Below are 25,048 nucleotides of genomic sequence, written 5' to 3'. Positions count from 1 at the left end.
TTTAAAGGTGATCCTCTTGTCCACGGGGAGCCAGTGGAGGTCCTTCAGGTGGTGGGAGATGTGGCATTGGCGGGGTACGTCGAGGATCAAGCGGGCGGAGGCGTTCTGGATGCGTTGGAGTCGTTGGATGTCTTTTGCTGGGATGCCTGTGTAGAGTGCGTTGCCGTAGTCAAGTCTGCTACTGACGAGGGCCTGGGTCACTGTTTTTCTGGTTTCCGTTGGGATCCATTTGTAAATCCTGCGGAGCATGCGGAGGGTGTTTAAGCAGGAGGAGGAGACTGCGTTGACCTGTTTGGACATGGTGAGGGCGGAGTCGAGGATGAAGCCGAGGTTGCGTGCGTGGTTGGCTGGAGTAGGGGGGGGGTCCCAGCGCGGTGGGCCACCAGGAGTCATCCCAGGCCGAGGGGTTGCGTCCGAGGATGAGGACTTCGGACTTGTTGGAGTTTAATTTCAGGCGGCTGTTTCTCATCCACTCGGCGATGGATTTTAATCCCTTGTGGAGGCTGGCTTTGGCGTTGCGTGGGTCATTGGTGAGGGAGAGGATGAGCTGGGTGTCGTCGGCGTAGGAGAGAATGCTGAGGTTGTGCTGACGGGCCACTTGTGCGAGGGGTGCCATGTAGACGTTGAACAGCATCGGGCTTAGCGAGGAGCCATGGGGGACTCCGCAGGTGAGGTTGGTGGCTTCGGAGCGGAAGGGTGTGAGTCGGACTCTCTGGGTTCTGCCGGAGAGGAATGAGGAGATCCAGTTGAGGGCTTTGTCTTGTATTCCGGCTTCGTGGAGATGTGTTAGTAGGGTGCGGTGGCAGACCGTATCGAAGGCAGCGGAGAGGTCCAGGAGGATGAGGGCTGCAGTTTTGCCGTTGTCCATTTGCTGTCTGATGTCATCTGTGGCGGCGAGGAGCGCAGTCTCGGTGCTGTGATTGCGTCTGAAGCCGGATTGGGAGGGGTCTAGGATGGTGTTGTCCTCGAGTTAGTGGGTGAGCTGGGCGTTGACGATCTTCTCGATGACCTTCGCTGGGAAGGGGAGGAGGGAGATCAGGCGGAAGTTTTTGAGGTCGTTGAGGTCGGCCTTGGGTTTCTTGAGGAGGGCTTGGATATCGGCGTGCTTCCAGCTGTCCGGGAAAGTCGCAGTATCGAAGGATAGGTTAATGATCTTTCGAAGTTGGGGGGCGATGGTGGAGTCGGCTTTGTTGTTGACGTGGTGTGGGCAGGGGTCTGAGGGGGATCCTGAGTGGATGGAGTTCATGGTCTTTCGAGTTTCGTCGTCATCTACGTGGGTCCAGGTGGTGAGGCGGACGGCGTAGGAGGAGTTGTCGGTGGTGGGGTCTGGCGGAGGTGTGGTGTTGAGGCTGTCGTGGATGGCGGCGATTTTCTGGTAGAAGAAGGTGGAGAGTGCGTCGCAGAGTTTCTGGGATGGTGGGACGTCGTTGACGTTGACGCTGGGGTTGGAGAGCTCCTTCACGATGCAGAAGAGCTCCTTGCCGTCATGTGCGTTGTTGTTTAGGCGTTCTGTGAAGTGGGAGCGTTTGGCGAGTCGGATAAGTTGGTGGTGCTTGCGGGTGGCTTCTTTGTGGGTTGCCAGGCTGACGGGTGTGCGCTCGAGAAGCCATTTTTTCTTAAGTTTCTGGCAGGTGCGTTTGGAGGTGATGAGTTCGTCTGTGAACCAGGCTGCTTTTTTCTTTTCTTGGTTGACGGTGGGCCTCTTGAGTGGTGCGAGGGTGTTGGCGCAGTTGAGGATCCACTGTTGGAGGTTGATGGCGGCGGAGTCCGGGTTGGTCGGCGGGTTCTTGGCGAGGGTGCTGGTTAGTTGGTCCTCAGTGACTTTGCCCCAGCGGCGGTGCGGCAGTGGTGGGGTGCGGTGGTGTTCGGTGTGTTTCTTGAATGTGAAGTGGACGCAGTGGTGGTCGGTCCAGTGGAGTTCGGTGGTGTGGCTGAAGGAGATGTGGTTGCTTGCAGTGAAGAGAGGGTCTAGCGTGTGGCCGGCGATGTGGGTGGGTGTGTTGACCAGTTGTCTGAGTCCGAGGTTGGAGAGGTTGGTGGCCAGTGCTGCGGTGTTGGCGTCGTTGTTGTTCTCCAGGTGGAAGTTGAGGTCTCCAAGGAGGATGTAGTCCGTAGAGGCGAGGGCGTGGGTGCTTGCGAGGTCGGAAATGGTGTCACTGAAGGGGGCTCTTGGTCCTGGAGGTCGGTATATGAGAGTTCCTCTGAGGGTAGTGTTGGAGTCTTAGTGATATGTTGCACCTAGTTAACTTGGTTACTTTTTCTAAAAACACCGCTACCACTGTTTGGGCAATAGCCTTTCTAAGAAATCTATACTGGTTGCCCAGTCCTAATAACTTGTTCTCAAAAATATATTAACCAATGCAGACAACTCAGTCTTTAATTCCCTATAGTTATTCTTTAAGAAACATTTTATCTGTCTAAAACATATCTAACTCTAGAGTGCCATTCCCAAAGGACTGGGTAACTTGATCCCATGATTTTTAAGATGAGCCTACAAAAAAAATCGCCCAATTTTCTAAAGCCCTTCTCCTCCCAGCAAGATAGAATAGATTGCGGGACCGTCACCCCCCACATTCGTGTATCCTCGAGTCAAGGATAGGCATGACATGGAGAAATGTCCCATGGCTTCTAAAGAGCCTGTAGTGATTGTACCAAGAGACCTAGAGTCTTATGCCTCATTTTGTTAGATAATTTTGCAGTCTTACGGAGGACCGCACTTTCCTTTACCATAAGATTCAGCAAAAAACAATCAAGTCCAGAGTCTCTGGTAGAGGGCCTAGTAAGATGATCGAAGAGAGCCGCCTGATAGTAAGTCTTGATATGGGGAAGCACCAAACCCCCTTGTTCTACCTCCAATTCTAATATTGGCATTTTGACCCTAGGATTCCTATTCTGCCACATACATTTTTCGAAAAGCTGACTTAGTTTCATGAAAATAGGCACTAGGGACTGACAGAGGTAGATTAATAGAAAGAAAAAAAATAAAAAGGGGCAAAATTGACATTTTAATTAATGTGACTCTCTCTATTAAAGTAAGCAGCAATAAAGTCCATCTTGCTAATAGAGCTTTTACTTTATTCAGAGTTGCGATATAATTGTATTAGAAAAGGTCTGCAGGATTATTAGTCAAATATATACCTAAATACCTTGCTGCTTGCTGAGAGAGTGTTTGCAAACATGATGGTAAATAGGCTTTAAATGCATTGAATGAGAGAAATTTTGTTTATAACCGCCTACTTTTGTGTATCCTGCAATTGCATCTAATAGCCACAAAATATTCTCTCTATCTGCTTTTAGGTATAATATTGCATCATCCGCAAATAATTTATTTTAGACATAGCTTCCAGTAGGGAGAGCTATTAAATTGTTCCCCTGAACTTTAATGGCCAAAGGTTTGATTAAAAAATGTAAACAAATTGGAGCCCTGGTACCTTGTTTTATCCTAACTCTGCCTGCTTCTATAGTATTAACTATCACCCTTGCCTCAGCACCAGAGTATAAGTTCTTCAACGCTTCCAGAAACTGTGCTGGGAAACCAAATCAATCTAAGCTGAAAAACAAAGCCTGCCAGTTCACCAAATCACTTTTCAGGAGATCCCAATGCTTGTTTAAAATGGCTGTGAGTAAAAAATCAAATTCCTATTGCAGAGTGGTACAGGCATTTATTCTCAATGATTCCTCCACATCAGTATCTGAACTCACTCACATCCATGTTTCTCTCCCCCGCTCATAGATGTGATTGAGAGTTTGTATACTGATGTGGGTGAATCATTAAGAATACATTTCTATACCATTCTGCAAGAGAATTTGATTTTATTTTTTACGCAGGAACGGAAGGACCAACCACAGCACAGGCCTTGGTGAGGCAATGGAAAAACAAGAGGAAAAGACAGAGGAAGAAGGGAAGAGGAGGTTAGAACAAAGGAATTGCTCAGAGAAAATCAAGAGAAGGTGACCAGTAGCAACAGAAGATATTGAAAGACATTAATATGGTCTTAAATCTATTGGTTATGGAATTAAGTGAAAAGGACATGGAACAATTTTCATTAGGACTTTCCTGTTGCAGTGTAAACAAATATGACTGTGCAAAGCAGAATAGATCTGTTTACACTTGCAAGAAAATGTAAATTGATGAAGATTCATAAAATTAATAATAAGACACAATCCATTAAATGTAGGAACAGCATACAGTAATCTGTTGATTAAGGATATACATGTGATGAAAGAATTGTGGGAACTAAAGAGGGATGCCACAGAGGTGATAGATGAGGAAATGGTAGCTACAAGGTTGGAAAATGAAGGTGTATGTATCTCAGAAGGAGGAGGTTTGGACTTCAAGCCTAAGACTTTACCAATGAGCAGTGGGGGTTTGATAGATCAATCTGTGGAGGTGGTCATATCAACAGAAATGATTTGAACTTACTTTTAATCAGTAATATCAGTGATACCAAGATTGATTTCCTAGAAGTGAGTGTGACAATTGAGAACAACAACATACAGACATCATTACACAGGAAACCCAGTGTGAGGAACAGTATTTTGCATGATATTAGTTTTCACCCTCTTCCTCTAATAGAAAGTATTCCTTAAGGGGAATTGTTCCAGGCCAGAATAATCTGGAGTACAGATGCGAGTTTTGAGGAAGTCAGAAAGGATATGGTACCGAGATTAAGTGTAAGAGTGCATAAGGAAAACACACTAAAGGAGGCTTTCAGAAAGATACATGATTCTGTTTAAGGAAGAAGTGGAAAAACAGTTAAAATTCACCTTTAACCCCTTCACTGCCAGGCCTTTTCCCCCTCCTGTGCCGAGCCTTTTTTTGGCTATTTGGGGCAGTTCGCGCTTAGGCCCTCATAACTTTTTCTCCACATAAGTTACACATGCCAAATTTGCATCCTTTTTTGCCAACATCCTAGGGATTCTAGAGGTACCCAGACTTTGTGGGTCCCCCTGAAGGAGACCCAGAAAGTAGCCAAAATACAGAGAAAACTTCATTTAAAAAACAAAAAATTGGAAAAAAGGGCTGCAGAAGAAGGCTTGTGCTTTTTTTCCCTGAAAATGGCATCAACAAAGGGTTTGCAGTGGTACAATCACCATCTTCCCAGCTTTCAGGAACAGGCAGACTTGACTTAGAAAACCACATTTTTTTCAACACAATTTTCACATTTTACTGGGACATACCCCATGTTTCCTATTTTTTGTGCTTTCAGCCTCCTTCCAGTTAGTGACAGAAATGGGTGTAGATCCTACACGTGTTTCCTACAGAAAATACAGCTGAAATAAAAGAACATTGAAATTGAGGTGAAAAAAAACAGCCATTTTTCTCCATGTTTTACCCTGTAACTTTTTCCTGTGATGTCAGATGTTTGAAAGCAATATACCGTTACGTCTGCTGGACTCTTCTGGTTGCGGGGATATATAGGGCTTGTTGGTTCATCAAGAACCCTAGGTACCCAGAGCCAATAAATGAGCTGCACCTTGCAGTGGGTTTTCATTCTATGCAGGGTATACAGCAATTAATGTATAAAATATAAAAAGTTAAAAATAGGTATCAAGAAAACCTTTGTATTTCCAAAATGGGGTGTTGAGAAGCAGTGGTTATTTGCACATCTCTGAATTCCGGGGTGCCCATACTAGCATGTGAATTACAGGGCATTTCTCAAATAGTCGTCTTTTTTTACACACTGTCTTACATTTGGAAGGAAAAAATGTAGAGAAAGACAAGGGGCAATAACACTTGTTTTGCTATTCTGTGTTCCCCAAGTCTCCTGATAAAAATGGTACCTCACTTGCGTGGGTAGGCCTAATGCTCGCGACAGATGGAAGATGGGTGAAGATATGGCCAACAGTAATGTGCCCCCATGGGGAGCGACCCTTACCCAAGGGGCTGCCCCCTAAAGAAAACACACACATTAATCCCTGGTGCCTAAGTGGTTTCTGATTCCCCCTCCCCTTCCCAAACTCTCCCTCCCCTTCCCAGGGGAGCGACCCATGCGTGAAATTGGCGCAAAACAAATATCCCCAGTGCCCAGTGGTAACAAAAATTGGCCGATCTGCCCCCACGGGGGGCAGAAATGGTCTAAATACAATTTGCCCTCCAAGGGAGCGACCCTTGCCTAAAGGAACGCTCCCCACCTCTAAAAAACAAAAATTATCCCTGGCGCCTAGAAAAGTTGATAATCAGAAGAGCTATAATACTTAACCCGTAAGGGTTTCATAATTGGTGGTAGGAATTTGTCAACTTGGGCCCAAAAATGTATTATAGATGCTGGTTTGGTAATTTTTAACAGATGTATCTGAATGTAAAATAGTTCAAGTATGTTCAGATTATGAGTATGAGCTGTATCCGTGTCACTTCAACATGAACTTTGGTGCAGTGATGTTGAAAACGGGAAAGATTCTAATAACCGATGGTCGCCATTAGGTTGGTGATGTGCAGAGAAATGCATTTGGTTATTTAGTCAGTAGTAATCGTGGGATGTTACATATCAATGTGTAGATGATGGAAAATGAGTGTTTATCAGAACCGTAATATGGGATTTATAGACTCGCATTTAGATAAAATTGGGCAGTAGTGAACGAACGGAAAATACTTTATTTGGATACATCAGTATTGTAGAAGACGCATCCGAAAGTATTATAACCAAGAATAATGGGTATTATTTGAAGAAAGAGATGCTTTATCAACCTATCACTGTCATTGTGTGAAGTTGAGATGCTGCTCTTCACACAAGGCTACAAACTTGTTATTGTTCAATATTGCTCAATAATTGTGTGTGATTATTGAGGTTTATATATTCCAGCTGAAAATAGATTTAGGTAATTTTAAAATCTCGTTATTGTTTGGTTCTGGAGATCACGTTTGGCGTTAAGTCACAGCAATATGGTGGCAAGAAGGTTGACAAAGGCTAAAGGTCTGCCAAAGCACGTTCTGTTCCCGTTGCAATTTTAACAGAATAAACTTTCTTTTTTGACTGCCAATACGGAGTGCCTGTCTTCTTATGGATTGAAAGAGCAATGCAGTGCGGCAACAGCTTAAAAAAGGGTTTCTACTTATACCTGTAAGATACTTATATTTTCGTGGTAAAAGGCATATTCGTGGAAAAAAGGAATGTTGTAAAGACTGATTTGTTGTTCCGGCATCATTGTAAAGGAATTTGTGGTTAAGGCAATTATGGTTCCGTCTTACAACCCTTTTGATAATGTGTGTGAAACATACAGGCTGAGCCCGGAGCACTTTATTTGGGGGCTCTGTTAACCCTTTGGAAATGGTTTTGGGGATCCACAAAAGGTGCCCAGAACCGGCTGAGCGCCTAACAGTATTGTTCACTCATGACCACCAACGTCAGGTTGTCACTCAAATTTATAGTGCACTGCTGAGCCATCTGCAGATCCCGGGGGAGGAGTTAAAATCGAGACTGGTGGAAATTGACCTAGACTTCCTGAAAATGGTGTCTGGAGTCTGTGAAAAAGTGTCAATGAATGCCAGGCTGCGGTACACCCAGTTTAATATCATACACCACACTTATCTGACACCAGAAAGAGTGGGATGCATGTATACAGGGGCGTACTCTGCCTGCCCTGTAACCATTAGGTGCTGGGAGGAAGTGCTGCTTTATGTGGAAGAATTGACCATGGTCACCTTCCCCGTCGACATTTTGGAGTCACTACTCTGGGTGCGCCCAACATTATACAAGTATAAGCACATTAATAGATTTGTCAATCTGGCCATGGTGTTGGCAGAACATGTTATTGCTGTGGTGTGGAAATCCACAAATGCACCCCCCTGCTCCAGAGATGGATAACTGACCTGCAGAAGTGGGCTATTGCAGAGGTAACTGTTCAGTCTAACATATGGCATCAAATGCAGGAGGAAGGGAGATACGATAAATGGGATGTATTTATTGACAACTAGGAAAAGTTGGATTATCGACCACCATAGGCAAGTGACCTACATTTATGATTATATTACTGGCATGAGTGGCTGACTTTGAGCAATACCTTGTGACAAGACTTCTGTGGGTGCCGGGCCACGATCCCCTAAGACACAAGTGTGTGTCACTGACAGTGTGGACCCTAGGTATATTTGTATTATGTGTTGTCTGTAAACTTGAGAAACAGCATATCACTATGATAATGTACCTGGTATGGTAGACTGCCTCCAACTGGCCCAATAAAAATAACTGATTACTTGCTTTGGTTATTTGCATTGTTGTAAACAAAATGCAGTAAAGCTGTTAAATATATCTAAGCTGTCAACTCCCAAGTACTACACCAAGATAATCCAAATTCAAGTAGTAAGAGCAAAAAAACATTTTTGCAGATATTTGTGAATTAAGTCTTTGATATTGATATCAATAAATAACTTAGGGTAACATTTAGAGCAGCATTCATTATATAGTTTACTGTTATGTATTCCAACCATTTTTTGTATTAAACTCCTTAGTGTAATTTAAACATTGAATGACATTTACCTGTCATTTTATAGATCTCGTAAGTTTGACCAAAGATCTAAAAGTATATCACATGCATGTAAGGCAGAACCTGGCTCTGGAACCCTTCATGTAGGTTTCCCACAGAATCTGATAGAGACTTCTAGTTGCAGATTCCTTACCTTGTTAATTTTCCCCAGGTATCAGTCTGGATCAGGAGATTTTTCTTGAGCAGTACCCCTGTGCGCTCTTAGGTGGCATCAATTGCTCCATGTATGTGATTGGGGTAATCTGCGCTGGACATGACGTTGCTGGTCCTATATAGGTGCCACCCTGGCACACTGATGTCAATTATTTTCTTCCTGTGCCAGCCAGCGCTGATCCATAGAAAAGTACCCCTCAGTCAATTTTCGATTGGCCTTTTTCGACGTTTTGTCAAAGTTTTTTCAAATTGTATAACTCCTGGTGCGTCGAGAATGTCATCTAGGAAGACCGGGTTAAAGCCTTGCAGGTTCTGTAAGTGGTCGATGACGGTGATGGATCTGCACCTCGTCTGCCTTTGGTATCTGGAGCGCGACCACGACCCAAAGTTGTACTCTGATTGCCTGTCCATGAATCAGAAGGCTTTGAGGAAGCTGTCCCTAAACCTAATTGGGGCTCGGTGCTCGGCTCCGTGTAAGTCCTGATTTCGGTCGAGAGGATGGTCTCGGGATCGGTTACTGAGCCCCCCGCCCATTTTTTTCGTCCCATTCCAAGTCCTTGGGATGTTCAGGATAAGTCAAAGCTGTAGGAGGTTGGCCCTCTATGTAGTGTGCAAAACATTGTACACTGTGCAGGGGGTCCGGGCAACCACATGCTGGTTTACAGAGGTAAAAACTAGACCACCTATTGCTCTAATAGTTAGGGTAATCTTGGAGAAGTGCAAAGCATTTGTTGTACTCACAGTATCAGTAATGCAGGACACACTCAAAAGAATGACTCAATACCAATTTACAAAATACTTCAGAGTTTTATAAAATGTTTAAGACCAAGATCATCAAAATCGGGTAAGTACTTTTTAAGTTATGAATTTTCAAAGTTTAGAAAATGTCTCAGTTCTGAGTGTTATTACGCACCAAAGGAATCAAAGGAGAAATACTTTAAAAAATGCATATAAAATCAGGCAATGCATTTACCAGTGTCTCCTCTCGGTTGCAGTTCGAGGTCGTCAGTGGGCCCTGTGGACCACCTGGAGAAGTTTGGGCGACTCCAGGTTTCGGCAGGAGCAGCTGCAGAAAGTTTTTGGAGCTGATGCAAGCCCACTGCGGGGGACCACTTGGAAAAGCACTGCACAGGTGAACTTCAAGGTGAGTCCTGTGGGTCCCCTTTGAGTGTCGAGGTCGCAAGGAGTGGGGGACCCTCATAACACAGCTAAACCTTCGGTGCAGGGCCAAGGGCAGCTGGGTGCAGAGCAAATCGGCGAGCCAAGAGCTGTACACAAATGTGCTCTTGGAAGCAGGAGGTTGATCACTTTGAGGGTCGGTTGCAGGTCATCAAGGTCACATTGGTGGGAGGTCCTGGTGTTTTTGGAAGTCCCTATACTGGGGCTTCTTCCTGGTCCTGGAAGGCAGGGTTTGGTGTCTTTTTCTTGATGCAGTTGGACTTCAGTACTCGAGCCTTAGGTCTTCTTTGTTGCTGGTTTTTTTGTGTCCTTGGAATCTGATCTGCAGGTCTAGGGGTGGCCACTAAATACTTCATTTAGTGGGCGTTTATGGGAGTACCGAGTAGTGACCAAATGGGTCTTTCACCTTAGGGTGGCTACATCCACTTAGTGACCACTTCCAGTGGACAGAGGTCACTTCCCTATCCCTGATTGGGTATTTTCCTACCTTGCAAGATGGAGGAAAATGAAATAGAGGGGTCACCTCTCATGCTGCACCTTAGAGGTGGTGCAAGCTGAGGCTGACCACTTATCCTGTCCTTTGTGTGTTTTCCCGCCATTGCTCCCACCAAAAGTGGGGGTTTGCAACAGAGGCAGCCATCTGCTGCTAGCAGCAGGCCTGGGGGTTGAGTTTCAGAGGCGGTAAGCCCTTTGAGCTTGCTGGTAGAGCAGTGCACATTCCTGAGGAGTAAGGTGTGACACCTCCACTGATGAAAGACTTTGTTCTGGGACCCAGGAAGCAGGAGGTCTCACCCCAGGGTTTCAGAATCTTGTCTGGTGATGGCAGGCTGGCTGTGACCGGTCAGCAACCGTGCCAGTGTTAGATAGCCTTGCAGGAAGTCACCTCTAAGATGGTCCCTGGGTAAATTTTGCTATAAATGCAATACTGGTACCAGATTGGATGTATCATTCTGAGTTATTTGATACCAAGCAACCCAGGGTTCAGAGTAGCCATCATTTAGGTGTGAAGCTCCTACTGACCAGTGTCCAGCACATGCCTGCTCTGTTCACTTACTAAGTCCCAGGTTTGACAAGGTCACAGTAAGGGCATGTTGGTCATGTATCTATGCCCATAATTACAGTATAGTGCACCCTGCCTTAGGACTGGAAGGCCTGCCATGGGGTTAACTTACCTATATTGCATGGAGTTTACAGTGGACAGGGCACACAGGCTGTGTGCCATGTTAAGTTTGCATTTTAGGATTGCACCAAGACACTCAGCCTGCAATGGCAGTGCTGGGTGCATCTGGATGCATGGCTCATGAGGGTGGCGCAATATGTTCTGCTGCTCTTAGGGGTCTACCATTAGTACCCCATGTCCTAGGTGCCATTTACTAGAGACTTATAGTGGCAGCTAAAGGTGTTACCACTTGTGCCAATGCATCACAAGAGTTTTGGGAAAAGGATCTGGCCGATGGAACATGGTTAGCAGGGGCCCTGGACTCTAACAACTTTGAGACCACACCAGATACCAGGGAAAAACTGGGGCCTTGCCATCACAAAAGATACCTTTTCTCACAGAGGCATAAGAAGAAGTTGAAGAAGGCAAAACGATCTTCTACTTCACCACCTCCATCAGCCGACAAAATGAGGGAGCAAGAGTGTTGGCAATTGAGAACGCCATCTGCGGATCCTGCAACTGGGCCGACCATGCTTCCCCAAGTTTCCAGGGTATGTTTTGAGCTCTGTCTAGCTGAAAGAGTTTTATGAGGCTATGAGCTTCATCTTTGGGCAGTTCGACTCTGCTGGCACGCCTTCGGGCCCGCAGAGTCGGAAGGGGCCTCTTGGGGTTCCACACCAGCAGCTTCGGCCTCGGCTCCGAGGTGCACCCATGGATCCATTTATAGATCTGAACCGGTGCCGGTCGTATCACTTGAACCTTCCCTTGCGCCAGTTCCAACGTCACGCCCATCCTCATTGCCGACTCCAACACGGAGCTGGGTGGACATCGTATGACGCCGGCAGGAACCTTGCCTCCTATTTTGGATCCTGAGCTTTATTACTATGGGCTAGGTTATGGTGAGGAAGGAGTGGGATTGCTGGACCCTTTAGCTCCAAGACCCCATGGACTGGCATACGGAACGGGATGAAGTTGTGGACTAGCTACGTCCTGGCATGCTCTCTCCCTCTACTGTGGCTACGGAGGAGGGTGCTTCATATTCATTGGTGGTGCAGAGAGCAGCCGAGGTCCTGTACCCAGAGCTGCCTTCAGTGGCAGTCAGGACTAACCTCCTGACAGACACGCTGCAGGCTGGGGCTTCATCCTCTGAACCCCTGCTCCTTTTTAATGAAGCCCTTACGGACGTCCTTCTGGGCACTTGGTCCAAACCCAGCAAGAGGCCTCCTGTGAAAAGGACTATTGCCCTCCGCCATTGCCCTGCACCGGGTGACCCAGGTTTCCTAATGCAACACCCCACCCCTGAGAGTCTAGTTATCCAGGCCTCCACTTCCTAGGGTGCGTTTCCTTCTGCAACCACGGATAGGAAATCTGAGAAGCTGGACACACTTGGGAAGATGTTTTCTTCCGCCCACCTGGCATTGCGTTCTGTGAAAACTGCATGCCTTTTGAGTCATCATTCCTAACACTGTGGGATACAGTTGTGCAAGTTCCACCATAGGTCCTGGAGGAGTCCCGGGCTGTACTTCCCAAGCAGTTGCTGATGGGAGAGATGCAGCAAAGTTGAATGTGGATTGGACACAACCAAACCGAATCACAGAGCGGTTACATAGCTAGTGGCCCTTAGGCACCACGTCTGGATGAGGACATATGGCTTTTCAGGGGATGTCCAAGCTAACATTATGGTCATTCCCTTTGATGGCTCTTCTCTTTGGAAAGAAAGCAGACTCAGCGTTTGAGTGCTTCAACGATTCTCATGCTACGGCTAGGTCCTTGGGCCTTGTAGCGGTCCCTCATCCCCCTCAGTCTACTTTTTGCCCCTTTCATGGCTACAGAAGGGGCTCCCAGCCTTGTCCATTCCCCTCAAGGCACCTTGCTGTGTATGCTGCCCAGCCTCTACATGGCTGGGGGACATGGGATTTACCGTCCTCATGGATCAGGGAGCCAGCGGTCTGCCCAGCAGCCGTCTGCCCCCTGCAGCTGCCTCCAAACTTTCCTAGTCTGAAACTTCCCCACTAGGGACCAGTCGGAAGCAGGATCTGTCATCACCTGCCCCACTGGCAGTCCATCATGGCAGACGGATGGGTTTTTCAGGTAGTCCAAAGGGGCTACTCCCTCCCCTTTGAAACTACTGCTCCGTCCATGCCACCATCTTACGATTGAGTGCTGGAGGATCACTTGGCACTTCTCTACGAGGAACTTACTGCTCTCTTGGCCAAGGGAGCCATAGAAAAGTAGGTTGTGGTTGTTATTCCTGCTACTTGCAGGTGCACAAAAAGTCTGTACCTTATTCTAGACCTTCAGTCCCTCAATCTCTTTCTCAAGAAGAAGTTCAAAATGCTCACTCTGTCTCAGGTTTTATCTGCCCTGGGCCAAGGAGATTGGATGGTAGCATTGGACTTCTTTCCATATCCCCGTCTTGCCTGCCCACAGACATTACTTGTGATTCATTTTGGGCCACAAGCACATTCAGTTCACTATACTTCCTTTTGGCCATTCCAGCGCCCCTCGGGTGTTCGCCAAGGTAATGGCAGTGGTCACAGCTCATCTACGCAGGTCAGAGGTTTCAGTCTTCCCCTACCTCGATGACTGGCTGTAGAAGGTGGGCTCGCCCCAGGCTGATGTCTCCCACCACCAGACTTAGCAAACCTGCATGCTCTGGGGTTTACTATAAACGTGCCAAAGTCACACGTTAACTCCCTCTCAGACGCTCCCTTTAATCAGAGCTGTTCTGGACAAGGTGCAGTTTCGGGCTTTTCCTCCCGAGCGGGCAGTCAAGGATATTGAGGCCATGATACGGATGTTTCAGCCTCTATCCTGGAGTTTGGTAAGAATGACTCTGAGGCTGCTGGGCCTCATGACCTCCTGCATCCTGCTGGTGACACATGCCCAATAATGTGCAAGACATTATTGGTTACCTCTTGAACTTTCAAAAAGCAGTGGTCACATATATACCACAAATTCACCTGCGCTTAGCTGCAGTTACAACCAATGTGCAGAATAGGGAACACTCATGTGCATTAGAATTCTGATTGTTAGGGTCTTCATGGAGGGTCTTAATAGGGTTATACCCCTCACTCTATCCTAGCGTTACGCCTGCTCCCATTGAAAATCTCAATGTAGTCTTCAGCAGACCCATGGCACCACCCTTTGAAACTTAGTATCCATGCCTCCTTCAGTTCCTCTCCTGAGGTTGGCTTTCCTGGTGGCCATTAGCTCTCACAAGCGTAAGTGAAATGCAAGGGCTCACCGTACAAGAGCCCTTCTTCATACAAGTCTACAAATACAGGCTTGTTCTCTCCCTAAGGTGGTGTCTCCTTCCACCTTAACCAAACCATAGAGCTCCCAGGCTTCTTACCACAACCGGAGTCTGCTGCAGAAAGCACATTGCAACTATCCAATGTCAAAAGAGGCCCCATGTATAACATTGACAGGACCAAGCATTTCTGTAAATTGGATCAGCTCTTTGTTGCCTTTCTGAAACCTCACATAGGGCACCCCATCACTAAGGCAGGCATAGTCCGGTCACTCATCAAATGTATACAAATGTGCTACCACAAAGCGAATGGTTTACTACCTGCTCTGCCCAGGGTGCACTCTATTCGTGAGGAAGCGTGACCACTGGCCTTCCTAGAGGATATCTGTATGGCAACCACACACCTTTACCAAGCACTACAGTGTGAACATCTTAGCCCAACAACAGCCATGGTGGAACAGACTGTGGTAGGGGACCTTGTTCCAGGCATCTGCATCATCCACATTCTAGCCACCACTTCTGGAGGGCACTGTTTTACAGTCTAAGCTAAGCATGTGTATCCTCAGCCACACATGGTGTGAGTGGAAAATGCTACTTATCCTGTGAACATCTGGTTGTAGAGTGTAGTGCTCACATGCATCCATCCTCATTTTGTAGGTGCACGCATGCATGGTGCAAGCACCTCCAAACTTATACAGGCAGCTGTGTCTTACGCTTTTTTTTTTTTATTCTTATTTAGCCATGCTGCACCGCATCGCTAACGACCATTACCAAAGCCAACAGATCCCCTTCAAAGGAGAGGCGTATTGGCTTTGCCAGTGCTTGTTAGGTGAATGAAGCAAAGGAAATGGAAACATTTTCCAACAAGTAATTTCATCCCGCCTTTTTGGCAGACTATCTCCACAGGTGAGAAGTGAGGATCCCAAACCTATTCCTGTGAGCTGGCAAGGAGCTGTGGGCCTATTTTTTTCATTTTAACACAATTGAGGGTTTGAAAGCAGTACAATTTTTAAATAGTAAGTGTGGAGGAGATAGGAGGATGGTAAATCCCTTACCTATTTTTCTGGTCTAACTTAATGAACCAAGTCCAAATCAACCAGGCTTTCTTCAAGCAAATTCCTCCTAGTTAGATTAAATAAAACACTGATGTTGTTAATCTAGAACAACATCTTTCTGCTTGACAAGCCCGGCTGGAAAAACATAAATTCAAGGTATTCTGCTGCATGTTTAAGTTATGTTGACATGATGCAATTCTTTTTGAGACAACTTATTTTGGATTGGAAGTTTTGCAACAGGGAACTGTCTGCTACTATTGCGGGTGAGGAGCACTTCAACTGGAATCATCTACCATTCTGACTGCCTGGGAATGACTGTAAGGCTGCATAGGGTTTGTTTGACTCCAGGTTCAACAATGCAGATTCCATTGCTCTTCAAAGGACTCCTGCAGGGATCTCATTTGTAGCCTAGTGTTGGAAATTATGACTATACAGAAAGCCAATTACTTTACGAGACAATAGATGTGCTCAGCTCTTAGATGTCAGCAGTTTTCATTTCTCTGAATTGATGACACTTTTCTGAAGGATCGCCTGCAATAGGCATTGTATCACAGTACGTGTGTCAATGTTAAGCTGGACTGTAATGATAATCAGTCAGATAGGATGCTGAAGAACCAGGGCTTGAAACATGGGTGCATGCTTGCACCCGTGTTATTCAGTCTTTTTGAAGCAGGTATGGCAGACTAAAATCAACAGTGTGGGTTTGACTGGACCCAAGTTGAGCTCCCAGCATAGGCATTTTCTGCAACACGGTTTCACTTTTTGAGAGAGGATATGTTGTATGGTACATATGCAATATTTTATTGGAAAGAGCAAACAAATACAACTATATGGTTGTTTGCAATCATAAGTGAGCCTCGCATAACTAATCATGCGTCTTGAAAAGTCCAAACAAATCCATTAATATTTGCCCTAATTCGACCTAAAACAGTATGCACTTCGTAACCTCGTATATAGGATGGTTGCATTCCCTGAAAGGCTAGTAATATGTATAGATCTAATTCAGTGTACAACTTTCAGATTATTTTTTAGACTCGCACAGTCTTGTACTCAGAGTCAGATTAGAATTTAGTTTACATTTGTAATCCTTAAGAATAATTTCACAATTTTTCTTTTGCTGCTATATTTTCTGTGGGCCAACTGAAAATACTTTAAGATTTCTTATATTGTAGGAATTTCAAAAGAACAAAGGGAAGCAGAACAACAAGTTACTTACTTACCTTTGGTAACGCCTTATGTGGTAGAAACATATTCCAGTTGCAGATTCCTTACCTTGTGAATTTCCCCAGGGGTCATTCTGGATCCTGAGATTTTTATTGAGCAGTACCTCTGTGCGCCATTAGTTGGTGTCAATCGGCTATTCCGTCATCGGCATCGTCCATGCCAGATATGATGTCACGAGTCCTATAGAGACACCACCCAAGCGCACTGATGTCAGTTCCTTTTCACAACTTCCATGCCAACAGCGCATAGCTGTGAAGAACACTAACTGCTGGTGCGTCAAACCTAGGGCCCTGAAGGGGAGTCCCTGTCACTAGAAATCAGTTTGCAGAGTGGGGAGTATGGGTGGGTTGTTAAGTAATCTACAACTAGAATACATCTGTGCCAGATAAGGCGATACCGATGGTAAGTAACTTGTTCATCTGAAAGCAACTTCTGGTTGCAGATTCCCTACCTTGTGAATAGATACTCAAGCTATACTATCCCCAGAGGAGGGTCTGCGAGCCAAGATCAAACTAGAAAGTCCTGCAGGACCGAATGGGCAAAGTACCCATCCCTACGGACCTGACTGTCCAGGCAGTAGTGTTTGGTTGGGGTAAGCTTTCCCTGAGATGGCCCAACACACAACCTTGCAAAACATGGATCTGTAAATGTTGTAGTTGAGTCTTGGTAGGCACCCTGTCTATGTGTGATCTTGGCACTGCTGCCACTGTTGATCGGCCAGTCATTGAGTGTGGGAAAGACATGTGTGCCTTCACTTCGCAAATGCACAGCCACCACTGCTAAGTATTTTGTATTTTGGACCCCAAAAGCACATTGAACTGGTAGTGTTGTCCACCTACCAGAAAGCAATCGTACCACCGATGAGCAGGGTCGACTAGTATGAAGAAATAGTTATCCTCAAAATGAAGTGCTGTCATGTACTCTGGTGAAGGAGGGGGGTAGGAAATCTTGTAGGTTTGCCATGCAAAACTTTTGTGATAGAATGTAGTGGTTGAGAACCCAGAGGTCGAGGTTTGGCGTGAGAGGGACGTTTTTGGGGTGATAAGAAAGTAGGAGGAGTAGACACTGGTGCCTAGATGTTGTACAGTACCCTTTCTATGGGGCCCTTTAGTAAGAAGACGTCCACTTCTTCCTGAAGGACGGAGAGTTATTCTTTGTTCCATATGTGTGTGTACGATTGGGATGTTGGGAGAGGTTGGATTGTAGTTCAAGGCAATAGCTGTACAGGACCATCAATAGAACCTACTGCCCAGAGGAGGTTTCCTCAACAGTAAGAGGTGACGTGTAATCAGGGGTGGATGCAAATCACCATTTGGATGTGGCAGTTCCTGTGCCTGTCCCCTACTCCGTTTATTACTCCTGGAGGAGCCCATTTTTGCCCCCTTCCAGTATGCTAATGGAAGATTGCTGCTGCCTCTAGTAGGCATGCAGATACCCGAGCAAGGTTATCTTCATTCCTTCCTGGGATGCTGCATACAAAAGAAGCCCCTGTAAGCAGTGATCTGATTGAGACATTTAATCATAGATCCCTTACCTTAGAATATTCCCCAGGTGTCAGACTGGATCTGAAAATGTTTTAGCAGTCACTGCATGCCAGAAGGTGGCATTGTTTAGCTCTGTAGGACGTCCTTGACGTTGGTTCTATAAGTGATGTGCACAGTGCCTATATAGGTGCCATCCCTAGCACACTGCCCTCAGTGCCTTCTTTTCCGTGCCGTCAGGGGAGATCTGGATGGACTCTCTTCAGTCATATTTCGACTGGACTTTTTTGACCTTTTGTTGATGACTAGTGTGCCTATTTGTTAGTATGTCATCGAAGCAACCCACTTGGTTCAAATCTTGCGGAGCCTGTCATTGACAGATGTCAGTGACAGCCCCCCACTTAATGTGTCTGTGGTGCTTGGAGAGAGACCCCAACTGTGCAGTTTGTGCAGAGTGCCAGACCATGAACCGCAAACCCCTCTGCAAGCGGGCTATGAAGCTCTTAGCTGTTTGACTTGCGACTCCGCAATGCTCCAGTTCTCGTTTTGAGGAAGGTCTCGGGACCTCTTCTGGAGTCACTTGCGTCGATCCTTGTTGCATTCCAGGACTTCTGGTAAGTCTCTTATGAAGAAGTCAAAGAAGTCTAACCACTCACAGGTTGCTTCTGTGCATCTGACATCTGACACAGGGTCTACTCCACCCTTCCCTGAGCCTGAATGCCCCCCACCCAACTCTGTGAATTCTGTGAGGCCATGAGCCTCATCTTTAGGCAGCCAAACCCCTCTGGAGCACCTCTGGGCCCAAATGGTTTCATGAGGTCCTTCGACTGGTGCTCTGCTGGCGGGTCCGCCCTCTGCAGCAGTTGCCCCCTCAGGCTCTGTTTGTGGGTCTGGATCAGCCACAGCTGCAGCTTTTCAACCTCCTGTGAGTACCATTCCAGTGGCGCCGTTCTATGCACCCCAAGTGCCTATCGGGGTTCCATCACCTATTGTCATTCATGACTTCGATATGTTGCCGAGCTAGGGTCGCATGTCGGCTTTGATGCCAATCAGACCCACATAGTCTGAATTGGAGACAGAGCCCTGTTTTCCTGAAGGGCCCACTGATCAACACAAATAGAGGGGTTTTGAGGACCTTATTGGTAATCCGACCTCCAAGCAGAATTCATGGCTAATGAGGTCTGGTATGAGGATTTGGCTGACATCAGTGGTCTGGACACCCCACCAGATGCTGGCCTCCTTTGTCTTCCCACAGTGGCTACAGAGTAAGGGACTTCTTTCGCAATGGTGGTTTGGAGGTTAGCTGAGGTCTTAACACTACCCACGGTTTAGCTCAAGGCTAAAGTCTTGTCAGAGGTACTTTAGCCCGGGCATCCTCATTAGATCCCTTACTACCTTTTAATGAAACCCTCAGAGATGTCCTGCCTGGGGGCTGAGCCAAGCATTGCACAGACACTCCTGTATTCAGGACCATTGCTCACCACCATTGCTTTGCTCCCGGGGATCCAGACTTCCGCTCCCAGCACCCCACCCCTGAGAGCTTGGTAGTCCAGGCCTCAACTTCCAGGATAAATCCTGCCTTGTTTCCTACCACACCACCAGATAGGGAATCCAAGAGGCTGGAAACATTTGGTAAGAGAATTTTCTCTTCCACCAGCCTGGTACTGCAGTCCAGGAACACTGCATGCTTATTGGGCCATTATTCCCACATGATTGGTATTCGGTTGCACAAGTGCTACCCATGCTCGTGATTGAGGCTGGGTCTATACTCCCCCAAGTCATCACTGACAAAAGAGATGCAGCAAAGTTCACAATTAGATGCAGATTGGATATGACCGACTCGCAGAGCCATTGCTTCAGTGCTGGCCCTTCAATATCACACCTGGCTGAGGACTACTCGCTTTTCAGGGGATGTCCAGCCAAGCCTTATGGACATGCCATTCCACTGGACATGCCTTTTCAGTGACAAGGTGGATTCGACTCTGGAATGATTTAAATACAGCAGGGACATTGCCAGGTCACTAGGACTCACCATGGCCCTGCGACAGCTGCACTCGACCTTCCGTGGATACAGCAGGGGCTATCAGCTGCGTCTATTTTCCTCCTGCCACCACTGCCAGCAGACATCAGTCATTGTGTGGCTGCAGACATGGCTCCCACAAGACCTGTGGGAAGCAAAGCTAAAAGTCGACCCACTATGTCCATCCTCCTCCTTCCTCAACCTTGGAACTGCAACTCAGAAGCCCATTTGTTTTGCCCTCTTCCCATCATGGGAACCCGGTTGGTGGCAGGATTCAGTACCATCTGCACTAATGTCTAGCAATAAGTTCAGACAAGTGGGTACTTCAAATCGACCAGCCGGGTTTTGCACTCCCATTTTAACAGACTCTGTTAACCTTGCCACCATCCTCCGATTGGCTGGCAAAGGACCACCTTTGGCTCTTGCGACAGGAAGTGTTGGCTGTCTGGCCAAAAGATGCATCAAGAGGGTACTGGCATTCGAAGTAGGTTCTATTTGCTAATCCTGCTACTTTCTGGTGCCAAAGAAGGATGGAGGCCCCATCCCATATTAGACCTATGCCCTCTCAACTACTTTCTGAAAAAGGAAAAATTCAAGATGCTCACCTTGGCTCAGGTCCTATCTGCCCTCGATCCTGGAGACTGTATGGTAGCATTGAACTTGCAGGACGCATACTTCCATACCTTAGTCCTTCCTGCCTACAGACTGTGGTTTATGGTGGGCCACGAGTACTTACAGGTTGCCCCAATCCCTTTTGTGCCTCACCAGCACCCCTCGGGTATTCACCAAGTTGATGACGGTGGTTGCAGCACATCTTTGGAGGTTAGGTTTTCCATTCTTCCCCCACATCGATGGCTGACTATTAAAATCCACAGGCAGTTGTCTTTCACCTTCAGAATACAGTGAACCACCTGCATTCACTGGGGTTACTATGAACATGTTGAAGTCACACCCAACTCCCTTTTAGATGCTCCCTTTAATCCGAGCTGTTCTAGATACAGTGCAATTTCTGGCTTATTTTCAAGAACAGCGAGTACAGGATTCTCAGCCTATAATTCCAATGTTTCTGACTCCTTCCTGGATTTCGGTGAGACTGACTGAGGCTGCTGGACCGCATAGTCTCCTGCTGGTAAAACATGACCGTTGGCATATCCGTCTCTGCAGTGGTAATTGATGACCTCGTGGGCACAGCATCAGGGGAATCTCCCTGACCTGGTCCAGATATGAAGGGGAACTACAAAAGCTCTGAGGTGGTGTCTCCATGGACTGCAATTGGTTAAGTGGCAGTCCCCTCTCCTTTCCCCCACCTTGAGCTCACAGTGGTGGCAGACACTTCACTTGTGGATTGGGGCACTCATTTAAGAGAGGCAGAGATCAGACGATGCTGGTCTCCAGTGGATTCTCAGCTTCAGATCAGTCTGCTGGAGTTACAAGTGATTTGCCCATCATTGAAAGCCTTTCTTCCTTCACTCAAGGGAACACTAGATCAGGTGTTCACGGTCAACACCACTGACATGTTTTGCAACAATCCATGCGGGGTGGGGGTCGTGGATCCTGTGTCAAGAGACCTCACACGTCTTTGGACATGGCTGGAATGTCAGAGCATCTTCCTGGTGGTTCAGCATCTGGCAGGGTCTTTCTGAAAAGCAAGATAAACTCAGCCGTTGATGCTTCGCGGATAGCAAAAGGCGTAACCATCTGGAGGTGGTTTAAGGCCTCTTCAGAAATTGGAGAGAACCTTATTTAGATCAATTTCACCTTACATTTAGAGGTCATCTGGCCCTCAGGAATACCTGCCCCTGACATCCACGCTACTGTTGTAAAAAAAAAATCAAGGTGTCAAATTTGATAGTAAGGTGTCCTTGCACAATCACATTATCTCATTGGTTGGTGTATGCTTTGGCATCCTACAGATGGCTAAGAACTTTTTGTTTCTTCTGACTTCTTCTTCCAACATCACCGTTATTTTGCCTTTAGTGGTGTATAGATTGGACTATACAAACGCACTATATGCATGGTATTTGCTCAATAGACTTCAGATTGTTCAGAACACTGCAGCACGATTGGCTCTGGGTCTTCCTAGATGGGAGCATAGTTCCTCCCATCTGTATAATTTGCATTGTCTTCCTGTTGAAAAAAGTTTTCTGTTTAAAGTTGCTCTTTTAATGCATAGAGCCCTTTATCGAACTGGCCCTTGTACTGTTTTATGAACAAGGGAGAGCCCTACGATCTGCTACTAATTTTCTTGCTAGGTTGCCAAGGACACATCTGAATACTCTTTTTCGTTTTTTTGTTTTTGTTTTTTTTTTGTGTTATTTTTTATGGTCAGCTTTGCGGAACTCGTTATCTGTTGACTTGCATCAAACGACGATGGAGGCTGTCTTTAAGAAAAATCCGGCATTTAGTTGTGTAACCACTTTTACCTGTGAAGTCCTTAGCGCCGGGAAACTCTTGTAGCTGTGCGCTCTGTAAATTCCATTACTGTTACTGTTCATCACTGCCGAGAATGTGCAATGTCAAATTCTTCACTCTGGAGTTTCCAAGGGGGACTCTCGCTTGGAGACTCAATTGATCGTGAGTGGTGCTCAGGACTTCTGTATCCCTTTCTGCTGATACCCCTCCTGTCCAGACTTCTCAAGAAGATTAAGAACAACCAGGCTTAAGTTATCTTAGTGGCACCGGATTGAGCATGGAGAGTTTGGTATACCAAACTCTTGAGCATAAGCATCCCTCTTCTGATCAGGCTGCCCCTTCAGGAGGATCTCCTGTCACAGCAATAGGGTGGGGTTCTACACCCGATCTTGTCCACTCTCCACCTACATACCACAGTTGAGACTTTTTGGCCTCTTCCCCAAAGTGTGTGATGTCACCTTGCAAGCCAGGCGTCCTTCCGTGAAAACTATTTAAGCCTGCTAATGGGGCAAATTTGTAGCTTAGTGTGTAACCAAATTGGTTGATCCTTGCCTGAAGTTCTGCTGTTTGCTCTATCCTTAGCTCGGAGAGGCTTTGCTTTGGGCACAATCAAGGAGTACCTTTCCACCATTTCCACCTTTCTGTAGTTGGCTTGTTTCCTTAATGATTTGCAACACAGTCCCTCCTATGCTGTTCATCAAGGTCCAGTGGGACCTGCAATAAGTCTTCACCTTCCTCATCCTTTTTGCCAAAGGTGGTTACAGCTTTTCATGTCCGGCAGAACATCATACCCTTTCATTCTACCAAGGTGGAGGAGGAGACTCCACTGCCTGAGCCCAAAAAGAGAGTTGTTATCACACATATAGCCTACAAAAGAATTCTGGGTGCACAATCAAGTGGCTCTTGGGTTTGCGGGGTGAAGAATGGGAAGGAAGTTTACAAAAGAACCATCTCTTGATTTATCCTTTGTATGTCGATCTATCCAGTGGCCAAAAAATAACTCCCTGAGGGCGTGAGAGTTCATTCTACAAGAGCTAAAGCTGCAACAACTGCGTTAGCTAGAGGAGTCACAATTATGGACATCTATCAACCAGGCGGCCATGTGGGTATCCCTGCAGAGGGTTCCCAAACACTACTGCCTGGGCAGTCCGGTCCGGAGAGAAGGGTATTTTGCCTGTTCGGTCCTCCAGGACTTTTTAGTATGAATGGCCTGCAGACCCACCTCCAAGGAGAAACTGCTTTGGTTTTTATTGTAAGATAAGGAACCTGTGGGTTGAAGTCTCTATCGAATGAGCAATTGACTTACCTTTAGTAAGGCCTTATTTGGTAGAGATTCCTTACCAGCCCTCCCATCCTCCCTGTTTTGCAGACTGTTTGTATTTCTCGACTACAGATATCCTTCAGGACCTCACTTTGCACACTTGTCATTACCTCCTTAGCTTGGCTCTTTGCTTCTGGTGCACAAAGACAATTAAGAACTAATGTCAGCGCCCTGGGTGGTGCCTATATAGGCACACAGCATATGTCACTTCCGGCATAGATGATGCCACATTAAGCCAAGCGATGCCACATATCGATTACTCAAAAATGTACTGATCCAATCTGAGGCTAGATAGTCTCTACCAAATAAGGGGGTACTGAAGGTAAGTAACTTGTTTGTTTGGAGTACCCACTGCATTTTACTATATCTGTAAGTTTAAAAAAGGTTTTCCTGCATCTTCTTAACCTAACACCCGAAAATGTGCTCCCAGTCGAATGAGAGGTTGAGGATATGTTGCGGGGTTTGGGCTTAAGGACTGAGATATGCAGTCAAGCCTGGTGCCTCAGGAAAATGCTAGCATTAATGCCCCTAGAGGCTGTGGTGGCAGCATCTAACACACTGCGAATGCTGGTGTCAAAGATGACTTTGCCCTCTAACACTGTTTCGGCCCCTCGTTTTTTTGTACTCCTCTGAAAGATGTTTAAGGAGTTTTTGCATCGCCTGTCAATGGGCATTTCTTCACAGGAGGGTCACAAAATTGGCTATATGCCAGTGTGCTGCTGCTACAACTGTTACCCTCTTGCCCACCGCATTAGTATTTATGCTCTTCTTGTCTGGATGAGTTGCAGTAAGTTTAGACCCCCAGAGAGTCACTAGGAACCCGACCACTGATGTATATCTGGTTACTAGGGGAGGGTTTGAATTTCTTTTCAGCTCATGAGGTCACTACCCTATACCTGACAGGCTCCCTAAAGTTACCAGAGTTGAAGGCTGTGGCCTTTTACTTTATCTCATGATAGTGGTGTCCAGAGGGTGTTATGCCTTTACTTTCTAGTGTTTGATATCTGGATCACCTGGGAGATCTACATATTAGTCATCCCAGAGGTTATCAGTGGGACCTGGCCCAGAGTGTTGATAATAAGGGTCAAAGGGTCCCGAAGGACTGGCTGGGTTAATTATGAGAGAGGGGACCCGTCTTGTGGGTCTGGAGAAGACAGTGAGGACTGTGTACATGGACATGAGGGAACTAGTGAGTCATGGAGTACAAGATGGCCTTTGTGGCAGAGGACGAGGACTTTTGGCTGTGTTCTGCGTCTTTAGTGCTTGCTTTGAGAGGGTGTTTAGAGGAAGAAAAGGAGTCACACCACATC

General features: G+C 46.5%; 1 protein-coding gene across 3 annotated transcripts in view; it reads left to right on the top strand.

Annotated features, from left to right (window-relative positions):
• The window catches only part of TRAF2 (TNF receptor associated factor 2), a 429,606-nt gene that overhangs the window by 398,951 nt on the left and 5,607 nt on the right, over positions 1–25,048 (top strand). The gene's annotated exons all lie outside the window — the stretch shown is intronic.

Source organism: Pleurodeles waltl, chromosome 6 (genome assembly GCF_031143425.1).
Source record: "Pleurodeles waltl isolate 20211129_DDA chromosome 6, aPleWal1.hap1.20221129, whole genome shotgun sequence".
Classification (NCBI taxonomy): Eukaryota; Metazoa; Chordata; class Amphibia; order Caudata; family Salamandridae; genus Pleurodeles; species Pleurodeles waltl.
Note: the sequence above shows the minus strand (reverse complement) of the source record. Positions and strands in the feature narration are given on the sequence as shown.